The sequence below is a fragment of the Salmo salar genome, chromosome 19, assembly GCF_965601325.2.
Source record: "Salmo salar chromosome 19, fSalSal1, whole genome shotgun sequence".
NCBI classification, from domain to species: Eukaryota; Metazoa; Chordata; class Actinopteri; order Salmoniformes; family Salmonidae; genus Salmo; species Salmo salar.
This window is the reverse complement of record NC_138309.1, coordinates 55,697,662-55,721,828: the sequence shown is the minus strand read 5'-3', so window position 1 is coordinate 55,721,828 and position 24,167 is coordinate 55,697,662. Positions and strand designations below refer to the sequence as shown.

At 41.9% G+C, this 24,167-nt stretch overlaps 1 protein-coding gene across 1 annotated transcript in view; it reads left to right on the top strand.

The window, feature by feature from the left end:
* rab26 (RAB26, member RAS oncogene family) overlaps nucleotides 1-24,167 on the top strand; it is a 137,201-nt gene that overhangs the window by 97,648 nt on the left and 15,386 nt on the right. The gene's annotated exons all lie outside the window — the stretch shown is intronic.

Genomic DNA, 24,167 nt, shown 5'->3' with positions numbered 1-24,167 from the left:
AGGCAAGGTGGAAGAATCTGTTGTTCTGCCCTTGAGCAAGGCAGTTAAACCACAACAGCAACTGCTCCCCGGGGGCCGATGACGTGGACTATTCCCTATTCCAATCAAGGTTGCGCTAGGTATTCCAATCAAGGTTGCGCTAGGTATTCCAATCAAGGTTGCGCTAGGTATTCCAATCAAGGTTGCGCTAGGTATTCCAATCAAGGTTGCGCTAGGTATTCCAATCAAGGTTGCGCTAGGTATTTCTGTCTATCAACATTAGTAGGCAGAAATGGTCCAGCAGGATGGAAAGGTTGTAATTTCATCAGAACGGACTGTTCAGGTGGGAGTCATTCTGACAGAACCAGTACTGGTCAAATAGGTATTTATCTCAGAAAATATTTTTCAATCTCCAGCTTGGCTGCCCTCTCCCTCAGCAAAAATAACAGATGTACCACAGATATACCAGTCTGATATCAACCGTCTCCCCAGAGCTGAGATTCAATCTTCTCCCCTGGATCTCTCCATCTCTCTCTCTCCTATACACAGCGATCTACACTGAGTGTACAAAACATTAGGAACACCTGCTCTTTCCATGACATAGGCTGGCAAGTTGAATCCAGGTGAAAGCTATGATCCCTTATTGATGTCACTTGTTAAATCCACTTCAATCAGTGTAGATGAAGGTGAGGAGACAGGTTATAAAGATGTATTTTTAAGCCTTGGTACAATTGAGACGTGGATTGTTAATGTGTGCCATTCAAAGGGTGAATGGGCAAGAATATTTAAGTGTATTTGAACGGGGTATGGTAGTAGGTGCCAGGCGCACCGGTTTGAGTATCTCTAGAACTGCAACGCTGCTGGGTTCTTCACGCTCAACAGTTTCCCGTGTGTATCAAGAATGGTCCACCACCTAAAGGACATCCAGCCAACTTCACACAATTGTGGGAAGCTTTGGAGTCAACATGGGCCAGCATCCCTGTGGAATGCTTTCGACACCTTGTAGAGTCCATGCCCCGACGAATTGATTCTGTTCTTTTCATGCAGTCAAATGACCTTGTGGACTCATGGGTGGAATGTTTCATAATAAACATTTATTTATAAAAAAAAAACGCTGAAAATCTGGTGTTTTTATGTCAAACGTTTTTTTAAATATACTGCTCAAAAAAATAAAGGGAACACTTAAACAACACATCCTAGATCTGAATGAAAGAAATAATCTTATTAAATACTTTTTTCTTTACATAGTTGAATGTGCTGACAACAAAATCACACAAAAATAATCAATGGAAATCCAATTTATCAACCCATGGAGGTCTGGATTTGGAGTCACACTCAAAATTAAAGTGGAAAACCTCACTACAGGCTGATCCAACTTTGATGTAATGTCCTTAAAACAAGTCAAAATGAGGCTCAGTAGTGTGTGTGGCCTCCACGTGCCTGTATGACCTCCCTACAACGCCTGGGCATGCTCCTGATGAGGTGGCGGATGGTCTCCTGAGGGATCTCCTCCCAGACCTGGACTAAAGCATCCGCCAACTCCTGGACAGTCTGTGGTGCAACATGGCGTTGGTGGATGGAGCGAGACATGATGTCCCAGATGTGCTCAATTGGATTCAGGTCTGGGGAACGGGCGGGCCAGTCCATAGCATCAATGCCTTCCTCTTGCAGGAACTGCTGACACACTCCAGCCACATGAGGTCTAGCATTGTCTTGCATTAGGAGGAACCCAGGGCCAACCGCACCAGCATATGGTCTCACAAGGGGTCTGAGGATCTCATCTCGGTACCTAATGGCAGTCAGGCTACCTCTGGCGAGCACATGGAGGGCTGTGCGGCCCCCCAAAGAAATGCTACCCCACACCATGAATGACCCACCGCCAAACCGGTCATGCTGGAGGATGTTGCAGGCAGCAGAACGTTCTCCATGGCGTCTCCAGACTCTCACGTCTGTCATGTGCTCAGTGTGAACCTGCTTTCATCTGTGAAGAGCACAGGGCGCCAGTGGCGAATTTGCCAAACGTCCTGCACGGTGTTGGGCTGTAAGCACAACCCCCACCTATGGACGTCGGGCCCTCATACCACCCTCATGGAGTCTGTTTCTGACCGTTTGAGCAGACACATGCACATTTGTGGCCTGCTGGAGGTCATTTTGCAAGGCTCTGGCAGTGCTTCTCCTGCTCCTCCTTGCACAAAGTCGGAGGTAGCGGTCCTGCTGCTGGGTTGTTGCCCTCCTACGGCCTCCTCCACGTCTCCTGATGTACTGGCCTGTCTCCTGGTAGCGCCTCCATGCTCTGAACACTACGCTAACAGACACAGCAAACCTTCTTGCCACAGCTCGCATTGATGTGCCATCCTGGATGAGCTGCACTGCCTGAGCCACTTGTGTGGGTTGTAGACTCCGTCTCATGCTACCACTAGAGTGAAAGCACCGCCAGCATTCAAAAGTGACCAAAACATCAGCCAGGAAGCATAGGAACTGAGAAGTGGTCTGTGGTCACCACCACAGATCTTGCTAATTGCCTATAATTTCCACCTGTTGTCTATTCCATTTGCACAACAGCATGTGAAATTTATTGTCAATCAGTGTTGCTTCCTAAGTGGACAGTTTGATTTCACAGAAGTGTGATTGACTTGGAGTTACATTGTGTTGTTTAAGTGTTCCCTTTATTTTTTTTGAGCAGTGTATATTTCAGTCTTCTGTGATGTATATAAAGTGTGATATTGGGATGCAAACTCAAAATGTATTACATTTCAACTCTATATCTGACATGGTAGATGTCTTTTTATTTGCCCATTCAATCAAATCAAATCCTTATCATGTGTGTGAGGTGTATATGTTTGTTTCAAACTACACTGTGTGACCCTGATTTAGCACACTGCAGTAAAAGGTGAATTGAAATGAACATAGACACGAAAGCAGCCACATCTCCAGCCACTGACACGTTAAATGCTCACCTGTTACAGTCACCACTCTGCAGTGTTGACAGTCTGTTGAAACCAATGACACAGAGAGGTTGTGAAGATATGTCTATTGTCTTGCCTCATATCACCAGCCCTGCAGCTGCTGCTCACTGTTTATGTGATCCACACACACCACACACACACACACACACACACACACACACACACACACACACACACACACACACACACACACACACACACACACACACACACACACAATGCTCACACATCATCATCATTTACATAGCTCTTATTAAAATGGATGGCTGAGCCAGAAACTGAAACCAAAGCAGCACATTATTAGCTCACAACAAGCTGGGTATCAGAGTGGCTTACCTGCTCTAAGACAGCGTGAGTAATGGAGTGACCCAGGGGGTACATTTTCAAAGTACCCAAAGTCATAAATAACATTTAGTGTGGTAGCCTGTGTGTGATGAAAGGTACCGCTTAGTGTGGTAGATGCTGCAATGCTCTGTAAGGATATTTGTTACTTTGCATAAGAAAAGACACCAGCAACTCAAAATGCGCAAATAGCCCTAATAGGAAATGGTTTATGTGATAAGCTATATGCAGTCTCAGAATATATGCACCAGTGGAGGCTGCTAAGGGGAGGACGGCTCATAATAATGCCTGGAATGAAGCGAATGGAAGGTCTGATATATTTCATACCGTTCCACTTATTCCACTCCAGCCATTACAACAAGCGCGTCCTCCCCAATTAAGGTGCCACCAACCTCCTGTGGTGTACTCATCCTACCAATACTGAACAGACACCGAGAACCGTTCAAGACATCATGTGAGTTATTCATGTACAGTAGTTGAAGAGAAAGATCGAGCTGTGATTCTATGGTGGTTCTCTTTTCATTTCTTAATGAGTCGGAACATTGGTTATTGTCACGACTTCCGCCGAAGTCGGGTCCTCTCCTTGTTCTGGCGGCGCTCGGCGGTCGGCGTCGCCGGTCTTCTAGCCACCATCGATCCACTTTTCATTTTCCATGTGTTTTGTCTTGTTTTTCCTCACACCTGGTTTCAATTCCCTCAATTACTTGTTGTGTATTTAACCCCCTGTTCCCCCCATGTCTTTGTGTGGGATTGTTTATTGTAGTGCTTGTGCACGTTCCCCGTGAGCGCACAACGGGTTATTTTTGTGCCCATTTATCTTATTGTTCTGGATGCCGTTGGTTTTGCTTAATAAATCTCCGGTTATTACCCAGTTCTGCTCTCCTGCGCCTGACTTCTCTGCCGCCAATTACGCACCCCGCTACAGTTATTGATACAGCTGACAGATGTTGAGACCATGGGAAATGATCACATTGGTTATTGATACAGCTGACATACAGTATTTAGACCATGGGAAATTATGACCCTGGTTACTGATACAGCTGTCACCTACACTGAACAAAAATATAACCACAACATGTAAAGTCTTGGTCCCATGTTTCATAAGCAAAAAAAAGCTTATTTCTCTCAAATTTGTGCACACATTTGTTTACATCCCTGTTAGTGAGCATTTCTCCTTTGCCAAGATAATCAATCCACCTGACAGGTGTGGCATATCAAGAAGCCGATTAAACGGCATGATCATTACACAGGTGCACCTTGTGCTGGGGACAATAAAAGGCCACTTTAAAATGTAGTTGCCGTTTTGTCACACAACACAATGCCACAGATAACTCAAGTTTTGAGGGAGCATGCAATTGACATGCTGACTACAGGAATGTCCAGAGCTGTTGCCAGAGAATTGAATGTTCAATTCTCTATCGTAAGCCGCCTCCGTCGTTTTAGATTACCAGTCTCACAACCGCAGACCATGTGTAATCATTCCAGCCCAGGAACTCCACATCCGGCTTCTTCACCTGCGGGATCGTCTGACGAAGTGTGGGGGTGGTGCTGAGGAGAATTTCTGTCTGTAATAAAACCCTTTTGTGGTGAACAACTAATTCTGATATGCTGGGCCTCGCTCCCCAGTGGGTGGACCTATACCCTCCATGGCTGCACCCTTTCCCAGTCATGTGAAATTCATAGATTAGGGCCTAATAAGTTTATTTCAATTGACTGATTTCCTTATATGAACTGTAACTCAGTAAAATCTTTGAAATCCTTGCATGTTGCGTTTTTAGATTTTTGTTCAGTATATTTCTGAAATGATCACAGAATGACGGTGTTAAAATGAGACGCTGTTTATCAAGTACTGCTGTTGAGTAGTGCTGCATATCCAATTTTTGCAGCACACCTCTTCACATGTTGTGATGTTGATTGACAGAGAGGTGGAGATTCTATGCTGTCTCCATGCCTTTACAGAGTAATCAACCTTTCAAAGCCCACACAGCAACTCATCACACTTCACTTTCTCTCTTTCTCCACTCTCCCTTTTTTCTTTCTCACAAAGGTTACCTAACCTTCTTTCTATGTTGTCTCTTTGCCTCTCTCCCTCGCCTCCGTCTGGTTTATTTCTTCTGTTCTTAGACAGTCTCTCTTATATCAAGACCACATCGAAAACCTTTAGTTTTTCTCTTCCGCACAAGGCTAACATCGTCATCGCTTCTTGTCGCCAATTAGAGAGAATTCATTTTCGTTTCCAGTCTTCTCCTGATCAGACAGTATTAGAAAGGCAGCTTGAAGTCGCAAGTATATGTCACATTAATATGGATAAGACGAGGGGTAGGAGATTTAAGGAACAAGAGGTAACTGTGTTGGCTAAAGTAATTGGTTATTTTGGGATTTTGTATTGACACACACACATGCACGACACACACGCATACACTCAAGCATGTGCACACACACATGCGCGCACACACACACACACTGCATGCTGTGTTGCAACACCTTCAAACCCAACCCTAATCAGAGACAGTGTTATGACTTCTCCCTCTCTTCTCATCCTCCTCTGCCTCTAGTTTTAACACTCTATCTGAAAGATGAAACACCTCTTCTTCTCTTTCTTCTCTCAGGGATGGAGGGAGTGGAGGGAGGCTGATGATCACTTCAATGTTTCCTGGCTTAATTCTATTCTCTGTAAATGTTTTATCTAACTTGGAATCCTGAAAAGTAATTGGAAGGTTAGAAGTCTTGCATCATCCCCTTTGCACCAGGTCCAGAGACAGTTGGATTAAAGCAGAGGGTCCCAATCTTCTCTTTGTTGTTGCCCACTTAAAGCCATCTCAGTCTTTTTGTGAGCCACCAAATAGATACAAAAGCATGTGTCTAGCCACAACCCAGACCTAAGCCATGACACAGAAGAGACTGGTGTTAACTCACCAATGAGCCCTGGCTCAATATTAGTTAACTCTGGTTGGCTTGGTGGACTTTTGCATGAGACAAAGCATGTCAGAAATGTGTCTCTGGACCTGGTGCCTAGATAAGAGGAAATCTCAACGTGTAAATGACAGGGACTCGTATGGAGCCGTTAGGTTTGGAGGATAGTGCTGTGAGTGTTATTGTCTTTCTTTCTTAACATATGTGCAGCATAATGTCTTAGAGAAACCGTGTGGCATAATCCCTCTACTCACCTGCCTAAAGCACACATTCCAGCACCTGGTACTCTCTCTCTCTCTGTCTAAAGCATATTTGATGTACTAGTCTGGTTTTCCTGACACATCAGCATTTCTCTTCCTGGGGGGAAGAAGCCTAGATTCAGTTTTATGTTTGCTTTTGGCAACGATGTAGTTTTTTCTTGTATATAGCCTCGTTATTGTTATGTACATTTATTGTGTTCTTTTTTAATTGATTACATTTATTTTTAACTTTAGTTTATTTTGTAAATATTTTATTAACTCTATTTCTTGAACTGCATTGTTGGTTAAGGGCTTGTAAGCATTTCACGGTAAGGTTGTATTCAGCGCATGTGACAAATAACATTTGATTTGATTTGATTTCTTGTCTCCGAGTTGTACAGTACTCCCACAAAACCAAAACATCTGCATTAGTTGTGTCCATGCTTATTCATACTTCTCTTTTCCTGCCCTTCTTTTATTTTTTTTATTTCACCTTTATTTAAAACCTCTTACATCTAGACGTTCCGCTAGCGGAACACCTGCTCCAATATCCAATGATAGGCGTGGCGCGAATTACAAATTCCTCAAAAATACAAAAACGTCCATTTTTCAAACATATCACTATTTCACAGCAATTTAAATTCAAGACTCTAATTTATCTAACCACACTGTCCGATTTCAAAAAGGCTTTACAGCGAAAGCAAAACATTAGATTATGTCAGCAGAGTACCCAGCCAGAAATAATCAGACACCCTGTCACATTTATCTTCGTCTTCTGACGATATTGCGAAATCGTCATCGGAAAAGGTAGACCAAAACGCAGCAGGTATGTGATTGTTCATTTTGAACATTTAATTAAATCAAAACGACCACAAAACAACAAACAAGAAAACGACCGATAAACTGACAGTCTGCAAAGCACAAGGCTAACACAGAACAATCACCCACAAATAACAAACACAAACACACCCTAATATATGGGACTCTCAATCAAAGGCAGATAGACAACACCTGCCTTCAACTGAGAGTCCCAACCCCAATTAACCAAACATAGAAACAGACATACTAGACTAAACATAGAATACCTGAAAACCAAACAGTGCCCAAAAACCCCGGAATACTTAAACCAAATGCCCCTTCAACAAAACACACCACCCCGAACCACATAAAACGAATACCCTCTGCCACGTCCTGACCAAACTACAATACCAATTAACCTTATACTGGCCAGGACGTGACACACCCATTTTTCAAGCTAGCATATAATGTCACAAAAAACAAAACCACAGCTAAATGCAGCACTAACCTTTGATGATCTTCATCAGATGACACACCTAGGACATTATGTTATACAATACATACATGTTTTGTTCAATCAAGTTCATATTTATATCAAAAACCAGCTTTTTACATTAGCATGTGACGTTCAGAACTAGCATACCCCCCGCAAACCTCCGGTGAATTTACTAAATTACTCACGATAAACGTTCACAAAAAACATAACAATTATTTTAAGAATTATAGATACAGAACTCCTTTGTGCAATCGAGGTGTCCGATTTTAAAATAGCTTTTCGGTGAAAGCACATTTTGCAATATTCTGAGTAGATAGCCCAGCCATCACGGGTAGCTATTTAGACACCCACCAAGTTTAGCCCTGACCAAAGTCAGATTTACTATTAGAAAAGTTTGATTACCTTTGGTGTTCTTCGTCAGAATGCACTCCCAGGACTGCTACTTCAATAACAAATGTTGGTTTGGTTCAAAATAATCCATTGTTATATCCAAATAGTGCCGTTTTGTTCGTGCATTCAAGACACTATCCGAAGTGTAAATAAGGGTCACGAGCATGGCGCTTTTCGTGACAAAAGATTTCTAAATATTCCATTACCGTACTTCGAAGCATGTCAACCGCTGTTTAAAATCAATTTTTATGCCATTTTTCTCGTAAAAAAGCGATAATATTCCGACCGGGAATCTGCGTTTAGGTAAACAGACGAAAGAAAATAAAGCATGGGGTCGACTCGGGCACGAGCCTGAGTCTCACAGTACTGTGACCAGCCACTATCCAAACGCGCTACTTTTTTTCAGCCAGAGCCTGCAAAGCCACGATTCAGCTTTTTGCCGCCTTCTGAGAGCCCATGGGAGCCGTAGGAAGTGTCACGTAACAGCAGAGATCCCCTGTAATGGATAGAGATAATCAAGAAGGGCAAGAAATTGTCAGACAGGGCACTTCCTGCGTGGAATCTTCTCAGGTTTTGGCCTGCCAAATGAGTTCTGTTATACTCACAGACACCATTCAAACAGTTTTAGAAACTTTGGAGTGTTTTCTATCCAAAGCTAATAATTATATGCATATTCTAGTTTCTGGACAGGAGTAATAATCAGATTAAATCGGGTACGTTTTTTATCCGGCCGTGAAAATACTGCCCCCTAGCCATAACAGGTTAACCATGTAGGTTAGTTGAGAACAAGTTCTCATTTACAAGTGTGACCTTGCCAAGATAAAGCAAAGCAGTGCGACACAAACAACAACACAGAGTTACACATGGAATAAACAAGCGTACAGTCAATAATACAATAGAAAAAATAAAGTCTATATACAGTGTGTGCAAATGGCATGAGGAGGTAAGGCAATGAATAGGCCATAGTAGTGAAGTAATTACAATATAACAAATTAACACTGGAGTGATAATGTGCAGATGATGATGTGCAAGTAGAAATACTGGTGTGCAAAAGAGCAGAAAAGTAAATAAAAACAATATGGGGATAAGGTAGGTAGATTGGTAGGGCTATTTACAGATGGGCTATGTACAGCTGCAGCAATCAGTTAGCTGCTCAGATTGCTGATGCCCTCCCCTGAACTTGGCTGCAATTCAGAACAAAGTTATCTCTGATTGCTGCATTACATACCCGTTGCTTTGAGCCTCTGCGTTTGGCTGGTGGAAGTGGGTCTGGGATGGCCTCCTGGTGCCTTCATCCATCACACCATAGAATCACCACCTCTATTCAGCTGATTGCAGCTGGGCTGGTGGAGAACAGGTCGAGAGCGAAAGAGAGATCGCCCCCATAGTACTCAACTTCACTTCACATTGCGTTTTGAGGCTGATTGCCAAGAACTTGTGCCTATACTGTATTTTTCTTGTTGTTGCTGTAGTATCTCTCTCTCTCTCTCTCTCTCTCTCTCTCTCTCTCTCTCTCTCTCTCTCTCTTAACATATGTGCAGCATAATGTCTTAGAGAAACCGTGTATACACAGTTGAAGTTGGAAGTTTACATACACTTAGGTTGGAAACATTAAAACTCGTTTTTCAACTACTAAACAAATGTCTTGTAACAAACTATAGTTTTTGCAAGTCGGTTAGGACATCTACTTTGTGCATGACACAAGTAATTTTTCCAGCAATTGTTTACAGACAGATTATTTCACTTATAATTCACTGTACCACAATTCCAGTGTGGGTCAGAAGTGTACATACACTACATTGACTGTGCCTTTAAACAGCTTGGAAAATTCCAGAAAATTATGTTGTGACTTTAGAAGCTTCTGATAGGCTAATTGACATAATTTGAGTCAATTGGAGGTATACCTGTGGATGTATTTCAAGGCCTACCTTCCAACTCAGTGCCTCTTTGCTTGACATCATGGGAAAATCAAAAGAAATCAGCCAAGACCTCAGAAAATAATTCTAGACCACCACAAGTCTGGTTCATCCTTGGGAGCAAATACGGGGGTATTTGGGAGCAAATACGTGAAGCACGGGGGTGGCAGCATCATGTTGTGGGGGTGCTTTGCTGCAGGAGGGACTGGTGCACTTCACAAAATAGATGGCAGCATGAGGTAGGAAAATGATGTGAATATATTGAAGCACAATCTCAAGACACCAGTCAGGAAGTTAAAGCTTGGTCGCAAATGGGTCTTCTAAATGGACAATGACCCCAAGCATACTTCCGAAGTTGTGGCAAAATGGCTTAAGGACAACAAAGTCAAGGTATTGGAGTGGCCATCACAATGTCCTGACCTCAATCCTATAGAAAATGTGTGGGCCCTTTTTGGGTTTCAACATCATTCCATATGTGTTATTTCATAGTTTTGATGTCTTCACTATTATTCTACAATGTAGGAAATAGTAAACATAAAGAAAAACCCTTGAATGAGTAGGTATATCCAAACTTTTGACTGGTACTGTATATTTCTCTCTCTCTCTCACTCACTCACTCACTCACTCACTCACTCACTCACTCACTCACTCACTCACTCACTCACTCACTCACTCACTCACTCACTCACTCACTCACTCACTCACTCACTCACTCACTCACTCACTCACTCACTCACTCACTCACTCACTCACTCACAACAACAAACAAACAAACAAACCCAAGCTCACACACAGAGTTGTTGCCCAGAACTATAGAACTATCTTTTACAGTGTCTGCAGTTGAATCACTCAAGAATGTATATTCGGGATCACATTGATTCCTGGTGCCTTGCAGATTTTACCAGCATATCACTGCAGATTTTATTTTTAATGCCCTGTTATTAAGGACATCAGTCCAACCAATAGCACTTGTTTTCAGTCGACAGACCTCCAGTGGTTGACCAATGAGGAGCTTAGTTTCCAGTTTATTTACTACCTATAACATATTCATGCATTATACAGTACATAAAGTATGTTGGATATGTAATGGCTCCCACTTTCCCCTTCCCTTTAAACTTCTGATATTATTCCAGTCACATTCCTCTCCTTGAAATTCAGTTCACAGTTTCAGCTCTTGTGTTTTCTGTATTTTCCTCCCCAAAGACATGTTTAGGGAAACGTGCAATATTTATCATTACTGATGAGTTTTTGACACAAACCTGCACAGCCAGTTAATTGGATCCTAACTTGGTTTGTTGGTTCAGTAAGGTATATCTAATACGTTTGTGTGTGTTTTGCGAAAGTGTGCTTGTGTATGTGCAGGAATACTTACAAACACCAGATTTACTCTAGTTCTGTGAGAGCGAGCAGCACAAATCCTCCCCTTGCTCTCTGCTCTCCCGTCAGCTGGAAAAGCTCTTTAATGAGAATGAGAAGCCGTCCCACCCTGCATCTGGCCTTGACTCTCATTAAGTACAGACCCATTAGGTACAGAACCATGTACTATCTCTCTCCTTCAATCTCTCTCTCTCTCTCTCTCTCTCTCTCTCCTTTTCTCCCCATCTCTCTCCCTCTTTCCACATTTCTTTCAGATTTCAGATTCAGACATCAACAATAACAGTAAAAAAGGTGTAATGGTGTGTGTGTGTATGTATGTATGTATGTATGTATGTATGTATGTATGTATGTATGTATGTATGTATGTATGTATGTATGTATGTATGTATGTATGTATGTATGTATGTATGTATGTATGTATGTTTACATTACATGAGCAAAAGTATGTGGACACATGCTCATCGAACATCTCATTCCAAAATCATGGGCATTAATATGGAGTTGGTCCCCCCCTTTGCTGCTGTAACAGCCTCCACTCTTCTGGAAAGGCTTTCTACAAGATGTTGGAACATTGCTGCAGGGACTTAATTCTATTCAGCCACGAGCATTAGTGAGGTCGTGCACTGATGTTGGGCGATTAGGCCTGGCTCGCAGTCGGTGTTCCAATTCATCCAAAATGTGTTCGATGGGGTTGATGTCAGGGCACACAATCGTCTATAATGTCATTGTATGCTGCAGCGTTAAGATTTCCCTTCACTGAAACTAAGGGGCCTAGCCTGAACCATGAAAAACAGCCCCAGACCATTATTCCTTCTCCACCAAACTTTACAGTTGGCATTATGCATTCGGGCAGGTAGCATTCTCCTGGCATCCGCCAAACCTAGATTTGTCCATCTGACTGCTAGATGGTGAAGCGTGACTCATCTCTCCAGTGAACGCGTTTCCAGTGCTCCAGAGTCCAATGGTGGCGAGCTTTACACCACTCTAGCTGATGCTTGGCATTGCGCATGGTGGTCTTAGGCTTGTGTGTGGCTGCTCGGCTATGGAAACCAATTTCATGAAGCTCCCGGCGAACAGTTATTTTGCTGACGTTGTTTCCAGAGCAGTTTGGGACTATGTAGTGAGTGTTGCAATTGAGGACAGATGATTTTTACGAGCTACACGCTTCAGCGCTCAGCGGTCCCGTTCTGTGAGCTTGTGTGGCCTACTACTTCGCAGCTGAGCGATTGTTGCTCCTTGACGTTTCCACTTCACAATAACATCTATTACAGTTGACTGGGGCAGCTCTAGCAGGGCAGAGATTTGACGAACTGACTTGTTGGAAAGGTGGCATCCTATGACGGTGCCACGTTGAAAGTCACTGAGCTCTTCACTAAGGCTATTCAGACCGCTCGCCCACACGACGCCATACACGTGGTCAGCAGTTGTGAGGCTGGTTGGACTGGACATACTGACAAATTCTCTAAAATGATGTTCGATGCAGCTTATGGTAGAGAAATGAACATTACATTCTCTGGCAACAGCTCTGGTGGACATTCCTGCAGTCAGCATGACAATTGCACGCTCCCTCAACTTGAGACATCTGTGACATTGTGTTGTGTGACAAAACTGCACATTTTAAAGTGGCATTTTATTGTCCCCAGCATAAGGTGCACCTGTGTAATGATCATGCTGTTTAATCAGCTTTTTGATATGCCACAACTGTCAGGTGGATCGATTATCTTGGCAAAGGAGAAATACTCACTAACGTATGGAACATTTCTGGGATGTTTTATTTCAGCTCATGAAACATGAGACCAACACTTTACATGTTGCATTTATATTTTTGTTCAGTGTATATAAATATTCCAACTTATTTTTAAATGTATAGAAATAAAATAAATACAAATATTAATATGAATGTGATCATCTAAAAAGCATGTTGCTTTGATAAGTATAGAAAAAGTAAAGAAATGTACATGAGATTATGCAGTGCATACGTGTAGCAATATTGAATAAGCACAATGAGACACAATGACATCATCTATGGAATGTGGGTGTGCATGCAGGTGTCAGTAGTGTGTGTGTGTGTGTGTGTGTGTGTGTGTGTGTGTGTGTGTGTGTGTGTGTGTGTGTGTGTGTGTGTGTGTGTGTGTGTGTGTGTGTGTGTGTGTGTGTGTGTGTGTGTGTGTGTGTGTGTGTGTGTGTGGTATGTCCAGTGCCTTCAGAATGTATTCTGACCCTTTGATTTTTTTCCACATTTTGTTAGGTTACAGCCTTATACTAAAATTGATTAAATTGTTTTTTTTCCCTCATCAATCTACACACAATACCCCATACTGACAAAGCAAAAGCAGGTTTTTAGACATTTTTGCAAATATAAAAACATTTTATCACATTTACATAAGTATTCAGACCCTTTACACAGTATTTTGTTGATGCACCTTTGGCAGCGATTACAGCCTTGAGTCCTGGGTATGACACTACAAGCTTGGCACACCTGTATTTGGGTAGTTTCTCCCATTCTCTGCAGATCATCTCAAGCTCTGTTGGATGGGTGGATGGGGAGCATCGCTGTACAACTATTTTCAGGTCTCTCCAGATATGTTCGATTGGGTTCAAGTCCGGCCTCTGGCTGGGCCACTCGAGGACATTCAGAGACTTGTCCCGAAGCCACTCCTGCGTTATCTTGGCTGTGTGCTTAAGGTTATTGTCCTGTTGGAAGGTGAACCAGTCTCAGGTCCTGAGCGCTTTGGAGTAGGTTTTCATCAAGGATTTTTCTGTACTTTGCTCCGTTCATCTTTGCCTTGATCCTGACAAGTCTCCCAGTACCTCCTAGTATCTGGAAATTGGTATAGAATCAGCTTGATCCCTTCTGTCGAAGATGCTTGGACCTTCTTTTTTTATATTTTCAGTGGTAATGTTAACCTTTCCGCTAGCGACCCACCTCCGCTAGCGACAACATCCGGTGAAATTGCAGAGCGCCAAATTCAAAATACAGAAATAGTCATAATAAACATTCATAAAAAATACAAGTGTTATACATCGGTTTAAAGATTAACTTCTTGTTAATCCAGCCGCTTTGTCAGATTTCAAAAAGGCTTTACGGCGAAAGCATACCATGCGATTATCTGAGGACAGCGCCCCACTTACAAAAGCATACAAACATTTTACAATCAAGTAAAGGAATTACAAAAGTCAGAAATAGCGATAAAATTAATCACTTACCTTTCAAGATCTTCACATGGTTTCAGTCACAAGAGTCCCAGCTACACAATAAATGTTTGTTTTGTTCGATAAAGTCCCTATTTATATCCCAAAAACATTGTTTTGTTGGCTCGTTTTGATCAGTAATCCACTGGCTCCAAGGCGGTCAAAACATGCAGACGAATACATCCTAATAGTACCGGTAAAGTTTGGCGAAACATGTCAAATGATGTTTATAATTAATCGTCAGGTTGTCAATTGTCTAAATAATTGATAATATTTCAACCGGACAATAGCGTATTCAATAGAAAGGAAAAACAATGAAGGGCGCACAATCGGTCACGCGCGCAAACCAGCTCTGCATTCTTCCTCGGTCCACTGAGAGAAAGGTCTCATTCTTCTTCATTTTTCAGAAAACAAGCCTGAAACAATGTCTAAAGACTGTTGACATCTAGTGGAAGCCATAGGAACTGCAATCTGGGTCCTAACCATGTAGATACTCTATATGCATTCAATAGAAAAATACCCACATCAAAAAATCCCACTTCCTGTATGGATTTTCCTCTGGTTTTCGCCTGCCATATCAGTTCTGTTATATTCACAGACATTATTTGAACAGTTTTGGAAACTTTAGAGTGTTTGCTATCCTAATCTACCAATTGTTTGCATATCCTAGCTTCTGGGCCTGAGCAACAGGCAGTTTACTTTGGGCACGCTTCTCATCCAGACGTCGAAATACTGCCCCCAAGCCATATTAACAAATCAAATCAAATGTATTTATATAGCCCTTCTTACATCAGCTGATATCTCAAAGTGCTGTACAGAAACCCAGCCTAAAACCCCAAACAGCAAGCAATGCAGGTGTAGAAGCACGGTGGCTAGGAAAAACTCCCTAGAAAGGCCAAAACCTAGGAAGAAACCTAGAGAGGAACCAGGCTATGAGGGGTGGCCAGTCCTCTTCTGGCTGTGCTGGGTGGCGATTATAACAGAACATGGCCAAGATGTTCAAATGTTCATAAATGACCAGCATGGTCAAATAATATTAATCACAGTTGTCGAGGGTGTAACAAGTCAGCACCTCAAGAGTAAATGTCAGTTGGCTTTTCATAGCCGATCATTGAGAGTATCTCCACCGCTCCTGCTGTCTCTAGAGAGAAAACAGCAGGAAAACAGCAGGTCTGGGACAGGTAGCACGTCCGGTGAACAGGTCAGGGTTCCATAGCCGCAGGCAGAACAGTTGAAACTGGAGCAGCAGCACGGCCAGGTGGACTGGGGACAGCAAGGAGTCATCATGTCAGGTAGTCCTAACAAACACGCCACCACAAAGAAAATGAGAATTAAAAACAGGTTCAGCCCCTGATTCGACCGTGATCTTGTGGAGTTATTCCACCTCAAGAATTGCAGTTGGCGAAAGGCACACGCATACTCAGGCTTACTGGTTATCATTCAGGCAAATGAGAAATAAGTGCACTCAGGCTATCCGGAAGTTACTTTAAGGAGCCATTCTCTCTCTGTGGGTCTAACCCCAAGAAGTTCTGGAAAACGGTTAAAGACCTAGAGAATAAACCCTCCTCCTCACAGCTGCCAATGTCCCTTAATGTTGATGATGTGGTTGTTACTGACAAGAAGCACATGGCTGAGCTCTTTAATCACCACTTCATTAAGTCAGGATTCCTATTTGACTCAGCCATGCCTCCTTGCCCGTCCAACATTTCCTCATCTCCCACCCTTCTAATGCAACTATCGCCGATGCTACTCACTCTTTTTCCCCTTTCCCTGCTACAAAGTTTCTCCCTGCAGGCAGTCACTGAGTCCGAGGTGCTAAAGGAGCTACTTAAACTTGACCCCCAAAAAACATCTGGGTCAGATGGTTTAGACCCTTTCTTCTTTAAGGTTGCTGCCCCTATCATCACCAAGCCTATCCCCAACCTTTTTAACCTGTCTCTCCTTTCTGGGGAGGTTTCCATTGCTTGGAAGGCAGCTGCGGTTCGTCCTTTATTTAAACAGTGAGATCAAGCTGATTCTAACTGTTATAGGCCAATTTCTATTTTGCCCTGTGTTGTCTCTCTTGTTGTGATGTGTGGTTTGTCCTATATTTATACTGTATTTATTTTAAATTTTTAATCCCAGGCCCCCGTCCCCACAAGGAGGCCTTTTGCCTTTTGGTAGGCTGTCATTGTAAATAATAATTTGCTCTTAACTGACTTGCCTAAATAAATAAGGGTTAAATATATTTTTAAATAAACCTGCTGCTGAAAAACATCCCCACAGTGTGATGCTGCCACCACCATGCTTCACCGTAGGGATGGTGCCAGGTTTCCTCCAGACGTGACTCTTGGCATTCAGGCCAAAGAGTTCAATCTTGGTTTTATCAGACCAGAGAATCTTGTTTCTCATGGTCAGAGTCCTTTAGGTGCATTTTGCAAACTCCAAGCGGGCTGTTGTGTGCTTTTTACTGAGGTGTGGCTTCCGTTTGGCCACTCTACCATGGTGGAGTGCTGCAGAGATGGTTGTCCTTCTGGAAGGTTCTCCCATCTCCCAACTCTGGTGCTCTGTCAGAGTGACCATTGGGTTCTTGATCACCTCCCTGACCAAGGCCCTTTTCCCCCCGATTACTCAGTTTGGCAGGGCGGCCAGCTCTAGGACATGCACTGCCAACTGTGGGACCTTATATAAACAGGTGTGTGCCTTTCCAAATCATGTCCAATCAATTTAATTTACCACAGCTGGACTCCAATCAAGTTGTAGAAACATCTCAAGGATGATCAATGGAAACAGGATGCACCTGAGCTCAATTTAGAATCTCATAGCAAATGGTCTGAAAATTTCTTAAAACCTATTTTCGATTTGTCATTCTGGGGTATTGTGTGTAGATTGATGAAGAGTTTTTTAAATTTAATACAGAATAAGACTGTAAAGTAACAAAATGTGGAAAAAGTGAAGGGATCTGAATACTTTCTGAATGCGCGGTATATTGCACTGTGAAATTGTGAAAATTATGATAATGCCCTTTTAGTGTAAAAGCTGTTTGAAAAGATCGCGTTAAATTTCAGACTCTTTTGGTGGAATGGAATTTTGGCCTTCCATGGCGACATCCCCATGCGGTAAATTAGTTAATAGACCAATAAGAAAGAGAGTTCCAAACCTCTGCCAATAACAGCACATTTTCAGTTTTCCCCTCCCTGCTCAGAACACTCCCAGACAGTCCTGGCAAAATTCTTGCTTGATAAATTGCCCTTTGCTAAGAAGCTTATATATTTTTTGTTGACCATTTGAATTGAAAACTATCAATTATTGTTCCTTTGTTATTTAGAATCCCTGCTCTCTCTCTCTCTCTTTATCACCCGCCCTCTCTCTTTCTCTCTCCTCCTCTTCCACTCCCCTCGATGACCGTGGTTTGATGCTTGTGTAGAGGAGAGAAGTAGAGCTGTAGAGGCGAGCGGTAGAGCTGGCTTGCTTATTCATCCATCCATGGCCTCCATAGTGGCTACTAAGGAGTGAGATGGAAGACAGAGATACAGTATACTTTCAAATATAGTTTTGGGTTATTTTCGTTTGTTACTTTCTGTTAATTAGAGCTGAACGCAAGCATGCACGCGGACACACACAAGCACTTACTGAGACGCACTGCGATAGATTTGGTCACAATCTCTAAACACAAGCAACCCTCCCTCCCAGCACTGATCACTCTGCCACAGATCTACAGTAGATCTAATGGAAAGTAATTACCATAACTGAAAATATGTCTCATTATGTGGGTTAATGAAAAACACTCATGTAGACCAGCACCCTGTGATTAGATAAGAGAACGCTGCTGTCATTAGCAGGAGTTTCACATGGAGCTCTGCTCTAACAGGTAGAGAAGGACACAGCACAGCAGGACAAATGGCTAGCTCATGTGTTCACTCACTTCTTTTCTCATCTCCCTCTCCCTCTATTCAGCCTACTGCCATCAAAACTAATCACATGAACAGTGTCGCAGAGCGTGTCCCATGAGCCTCTACTGCTTTCAGGTGTGCCTGAAAGTCCCAATCAGATCGTAGGAAAACCGGTGGCGTTAAGTGCTGAGGAACGGGGAGAGATGAAGCACGGATGAGTGAAGCTGCCTAGATGAGAGAGACAGAGTAGAGGGAGAGAAAGCAGGATGGAGAGTGAGAGAGTAAATAGAAGAGAGAGAAGAGATGGAGTGGACCATCCTAATGGAGTTGACCATCCTAATGCACAGATAATGAAATGATGGAGAAGGAGGTGTGTAAACAGAGGGATTCATGGAAAGAGTAATGGTGGCGTGTTTGACTGGCTTCCTTCATGAAATCTATCATGGGTCCCCAGAGACGCTAACCTCTATTTAACCAGATGAGCTAAAACGGCGGCCAGGGACCACTAACCTGTATTTGAAATAAGACATAAAATGGGGAGTAGAAAGGAAGATGCAAGTAGTGCACTACTCTAACTGAGAACAGGGGTGACAACTGTTTCTTTCAAACAGCCCTATTTTTACCTCTTTCTTGTCAGCATGCACCTTTTGTATAGCCATTGCTTTTGTCGGGAAGGAGAAAGAGACATTTAACATTGACCCTGTTGTTGCAACCGTTGTCAAGGTAACCTGACAGCTGCATGTTCTAAATTCCTCTTGTTTAAATTCAGACCTTCCACTACTTTTATTTCTTCACATGCATTAGCAATTAGCCTCCCGTGTGGCGCAGCCCTCTAAGGCACTGCATCGCAGTGCTAGAGGTGTCACTACAGACCCAGGTTTGATCACGGGAGTCCGTGATCGGGATTCCCATAGAGTCCCAAAGATCGGCGCACAATTGGCCCTGCATCATCTGGGTTACGGGAGGGTTTGGCCAGGGGGCTTTACAAGTTGGCCGTCATTGTAAATAACAATTTGTTCTTAACTGACTTGCTTAGTTAAATAAAGGTTAAATAAAATAAAATAAATAAAAATGAGGATGCGTTCCAAAATTCACTCGGTTAGCACACATAGTGACGCGGTTAGCATACATCCCCATGCCGTGATCACAGTTAACACACATAGGGTCTATATTATAGTTTTAGAATTAATATAATGGAAGATAACAGAATAAAATAGAACAGATATTTTGAGTGTCAAAAATGGGTGGAACCTCTGTCATAAAACACAAATGTTGTTGTTTTTAAACAGAGCCTATGTCATAATTTTTTTGCTATAGAGGCAGTAAAATCTGTCCGATCATGTAAAGAAATAACAAATCTGACCTGGATGAATCTCTTTAGGATGATTTCATAAAGTAGCTTTTTTGATCCACGTTAGATGTGATCACACCATTGTGCACTTTCTCTTTGAAACTCCCTAACATTTATTTGGACTGAAGACAGATAGGCTACAAGTGATTTGTATGCATATTCACCCATCATTTGTTAGTTAAATAGAAGGTCCTTTACATATTAACGTGTCAGAAAGTAGCCCATCACTTTTTCCAACTGATCTGTCGATAGCACCTGCTAAATTCATGGCATCAATGTTGTTGAGAAAAGTTGCAACACTTGTGTAGTTATCGATGGCTAATGTTATATCTTTCAAAAACGGCATGGTAGAAAGGACAATCAACACATACTGAACAGCTCACGTTATAGACGGAAGCATGCTACATGGCAGACCAATCCAAAGTCATCTCCTGGCATGTCCAGCCCATCCATTATCTCAGACAATCATGGCTAGCGGGAAGGTTCCTGGCTTTTTCCGTGGCTAAACCAACTAGACTCGTAATATAACTATTTAATATTTTTTTTTCAAGAGCCAGGCTTGACGTTAATTATTTTAACCAATGACCAAGTGAGGGGGAATTGACATACGTCCAGTGGAGAGCAATTGAACGTCGAGCTTGTAATAGACAGAGGTCAACCATTTTCTTCTCTCTCCTATGTAAAGTGATATTCCCTGGGTAAAGATTTAGGATGCAAAGTTTAGGGATTGGAGATATTGGAGTAGAAGTATAGTGCAGTACTGAGCTCCAAAACTTTTGTATCTCAGCACATTCCCACAGGCAATGATACAACGTTCAAAAATGCGTGTTAAATTTAACACACATGTCTGGGATATTATGGTCAAATTTGTGGAGCTTAATAGCAACAATCTCAGGTGGGTGTTTATTGTCTGTATCTAAGCTCTAGAGCATATTGTACCCCTGTCCTCTGTTGAAATATCTTCCTGAATATCTTGTATCCACTGAAGTCGCTTACTATCAGAGTTGTCTTTATGCGTAGCGGCCATTCTCCCATAACACATTAACAGAGAGTGTTTCTAAAGTGGTCAAAGGAGGTTGTAGGGCAGATTGTTTTAGACTGGAAAAAATAAAGCTTCTCAATTGTAAGTATTTGAAAAAATGCTTTTGTGGTAAATTAAATCTTCCCTTTAGTTCTTCAAATGACATGAGCCCTTTTTTCATTGTATAAATCAATTAATTTAACAATACCTTTTCTTGGCCATTCTTTAAACCCCAAGTCATTTTTACCTGTTATGAAATTGTCATTGCCCCAAATTCGTGTAAAACTGGATAATACAGGGGATTCGTCCAGATATTGCTATACTGCGTGCCATATAGTTAGGATGTTTTTAACGAAGGGATTAGTAGTATTCTTCTTTAGTTTCTTAAAGGGAGCAGAGTACAAATATCCATCCAAAGTTAAGCCTTTTGTGGACAGCATTTCAGTCTGCAACCAGGGTAAGTTTGGTTTCTTGGAGAACCAAAACATTGTAGCTCTAAACTGTGTAGCCCAGTAATACCACTGTAGGTTTGGAAGTTGCAACCCCCCTCTGTCATAGGGCAAATAAAGAAGAGAAAGTCTAAGCCTTGGTTTTCTGTTGCTCCAGATACAATTTGAGAGTATCTTTCTGATCTTTGGGGAAAATAAAGGTGGTGGAGCCAGAGAAATTGATTGAAATAGAGAAAGACATTTGGGCAGAATATTCATCTTAATGATATTTTTTCTACCAATAATAGATATAGGCAATGATGTCCATCTGTTGATGGATTCTGTTATACTCACTACCACGGGTTCATAAGTTGTTGAAGTCAAGGAGCTAATTTCTGGTATGATTTTAATACCAAGATATGTGAAACCTTGTTCTGTATTCACAAATGGATGCTATACAACTGGATTCAGTCTCTCTTGCTTGTTGAGGAAGAGGATAGAAGATTTGGTTTTATTAACTTTAAACCCAGAAAATTGACGAAAGTTGTTAATTAAATTGGAGAGGGAAGAGAGATTTCTTTAGATCTGTTAGGAATACGAGGGTATCATCGGCATACAGGGTCACTCGATGTTCAAAATCCTATGGTTAATTCCACTAATTCACGGGTGGGCCATTACTGTAATTGCAAAGGGTTCTATAGCTAAAAGAAAGAGTCCTGGACTGGCCGGACACCCATGTCTTGTGCCCCAAAGAAGCTTAAAAGGTTGTGGCAACTTCTGCAGTGGGGTCGCTGTATAATATCGTAATCCATTTACAGAAGTAATTCCCTTTCCCAAATCTCTTAAGCATTTCAAAGAAATAAGACCACTCAACTCTATCGAATTACTTCTCTGCATCAAGTGAGAGTATGGCACTATCAGGGGATCCTTCACACATGCACTATGTTTAGATCTCTCCTCACGTGTTGAAAACCTTGACTTTTTTTTCACGAAGCCATTTTGGCCTTCGTGTATTAGATATGGGAGCACTCTATCCAATCTCTTGGCTAAAGCTTTAGCAATCATTTTTGAGTCGGAGTTCAGAATAGAAATCGGTCTGTAACTTTCACATTTTCTTGGGGATTTATCAGGCTTCAGAATAAGAGTGATTATAGCACTCCTTAGAGAGGAGGGGAAACAAGAGGAGGGGACACCATCCAATTCCTTTTCCAGATCCAATTTGTGTGTTCTGAAATAGAGGGAAAATCAAGACCATCCAAAAATGATGTCTGATTAGTTAAGTTCTCAGGAGATTCAGAGTTGTAAAGTGTGTTGTAGTAGGATGCAAATGTTTAGTTTATTTCTACAGGATCCATTGATAATTGTTCTTGTAAATTATGAATTGCATTAATGGCTCTGTCTGAATTTAACTTCTTAATGCGCCATGCCAGCAATTTACCAGGTTTTTCACCTTGATCGTAGAAGGGTTGTTTCTGTTTCGTAAAGCTGTTTGCAGCCTTTGAGGCGGAAAGTTCTTCATTCTGAGCTTTAAGAGCAAATAATTTCTTGTTTACTTCTACTGAGTTATCCAAAAAAGCGTCCCTCTCCAATTCTCTGATATTGCTGTCTCTCTCATTTTTAGATTTAATTGATTTGATTTTAAACTGGTAAAACATATAATTTGCCCCCTAATATATGCTTTGAAAGCCTCCCATCTGGTACTCGCTGAGGTTTGGCCAGTGTTCAATGTAAAATATACATCTATATGCACTCCAACATAGTGTAAGAAGTCTGGGTCCTGTAACCATCTGGGATGCAAACGCCATCTAGAGGATCCCTATAGAATAATGACACAGGGGAATGGTCACTCAGAAGAATACTATCATATCCACTTCCAGCTACATTGGGAAGTAATGAGCAAGAAACTAAAAAGTAGTCTATACAAGAATATGATTCAAATGTCAACGAGTACATGAATACTCCCTTTTACCCGGGTTCTGAGTCCTCCAAGGTTCACATAGATTTAAGTCCTTAACCTGTTGGGTCTAGGGGGCAGCATTTGCACGTCTGGATAAAAAAAATGTACCCGATTTAATCTGGTTACTAATCCTACCCAGTAACTAGAATATGCATATACTTATTATATATGGATAGAAAACACTCTAAAGTTTCCAAAACTGTTTGAATGGTGTCTGTGAGTATAACAGAACTCATTTGGCAGGCAAAACCCTGAGACATTTTCTGACAGGAAGTGGATACCTGATGTGTTGTATTGACTTTAAACCTATCCCATTGAAAAACACAGGGGTTTAGGAATATTTTGGCACTTCCTATTGCTTCCACTAGATGTCACCAGCCTTTACAAAGTGTTTTGAGTCTTCTGGAGGGAGATCTGACCGAACAAGAGCCATGGAACGGTGATGTCCCATTAGACACCTGGCGCGCTACTTCATGTTGGGTACCCTCGTTCCAATACGTTATAAAAGAGTATGCATTCGTCCACCTTGAATATTATTCATGTTCTGGTTAAAAAAGGCCCTAATGATTTATGCTATACAACGTTTGACATGTTTGAACGAACGGAAATATATTTTTTCCCCTCGTTCATGACGAGAAGTCCGGCTGGCTTACATCATGTGCTAACGAGACGGAGATTTTTGGACATAAATGATGAGCTTTTTTGAACAAAACTACATTCGTTATGGACCTGTGATACCTGGAAGTGACATCTGATGAAGAGAATCAAAGGTAATGGATTATTTACATAGTATTTTCGATTTTAGATCTCCCCAACATGACGTCTAGTCTGTATCGCAACGCGTATTTTTCTGGGCACAGTGCTCAGATTATTGCAAAGTGTGATTTCCCAGTAAGGTTATTTTTAAATCTGGCAAGTTGATTGCGTTCA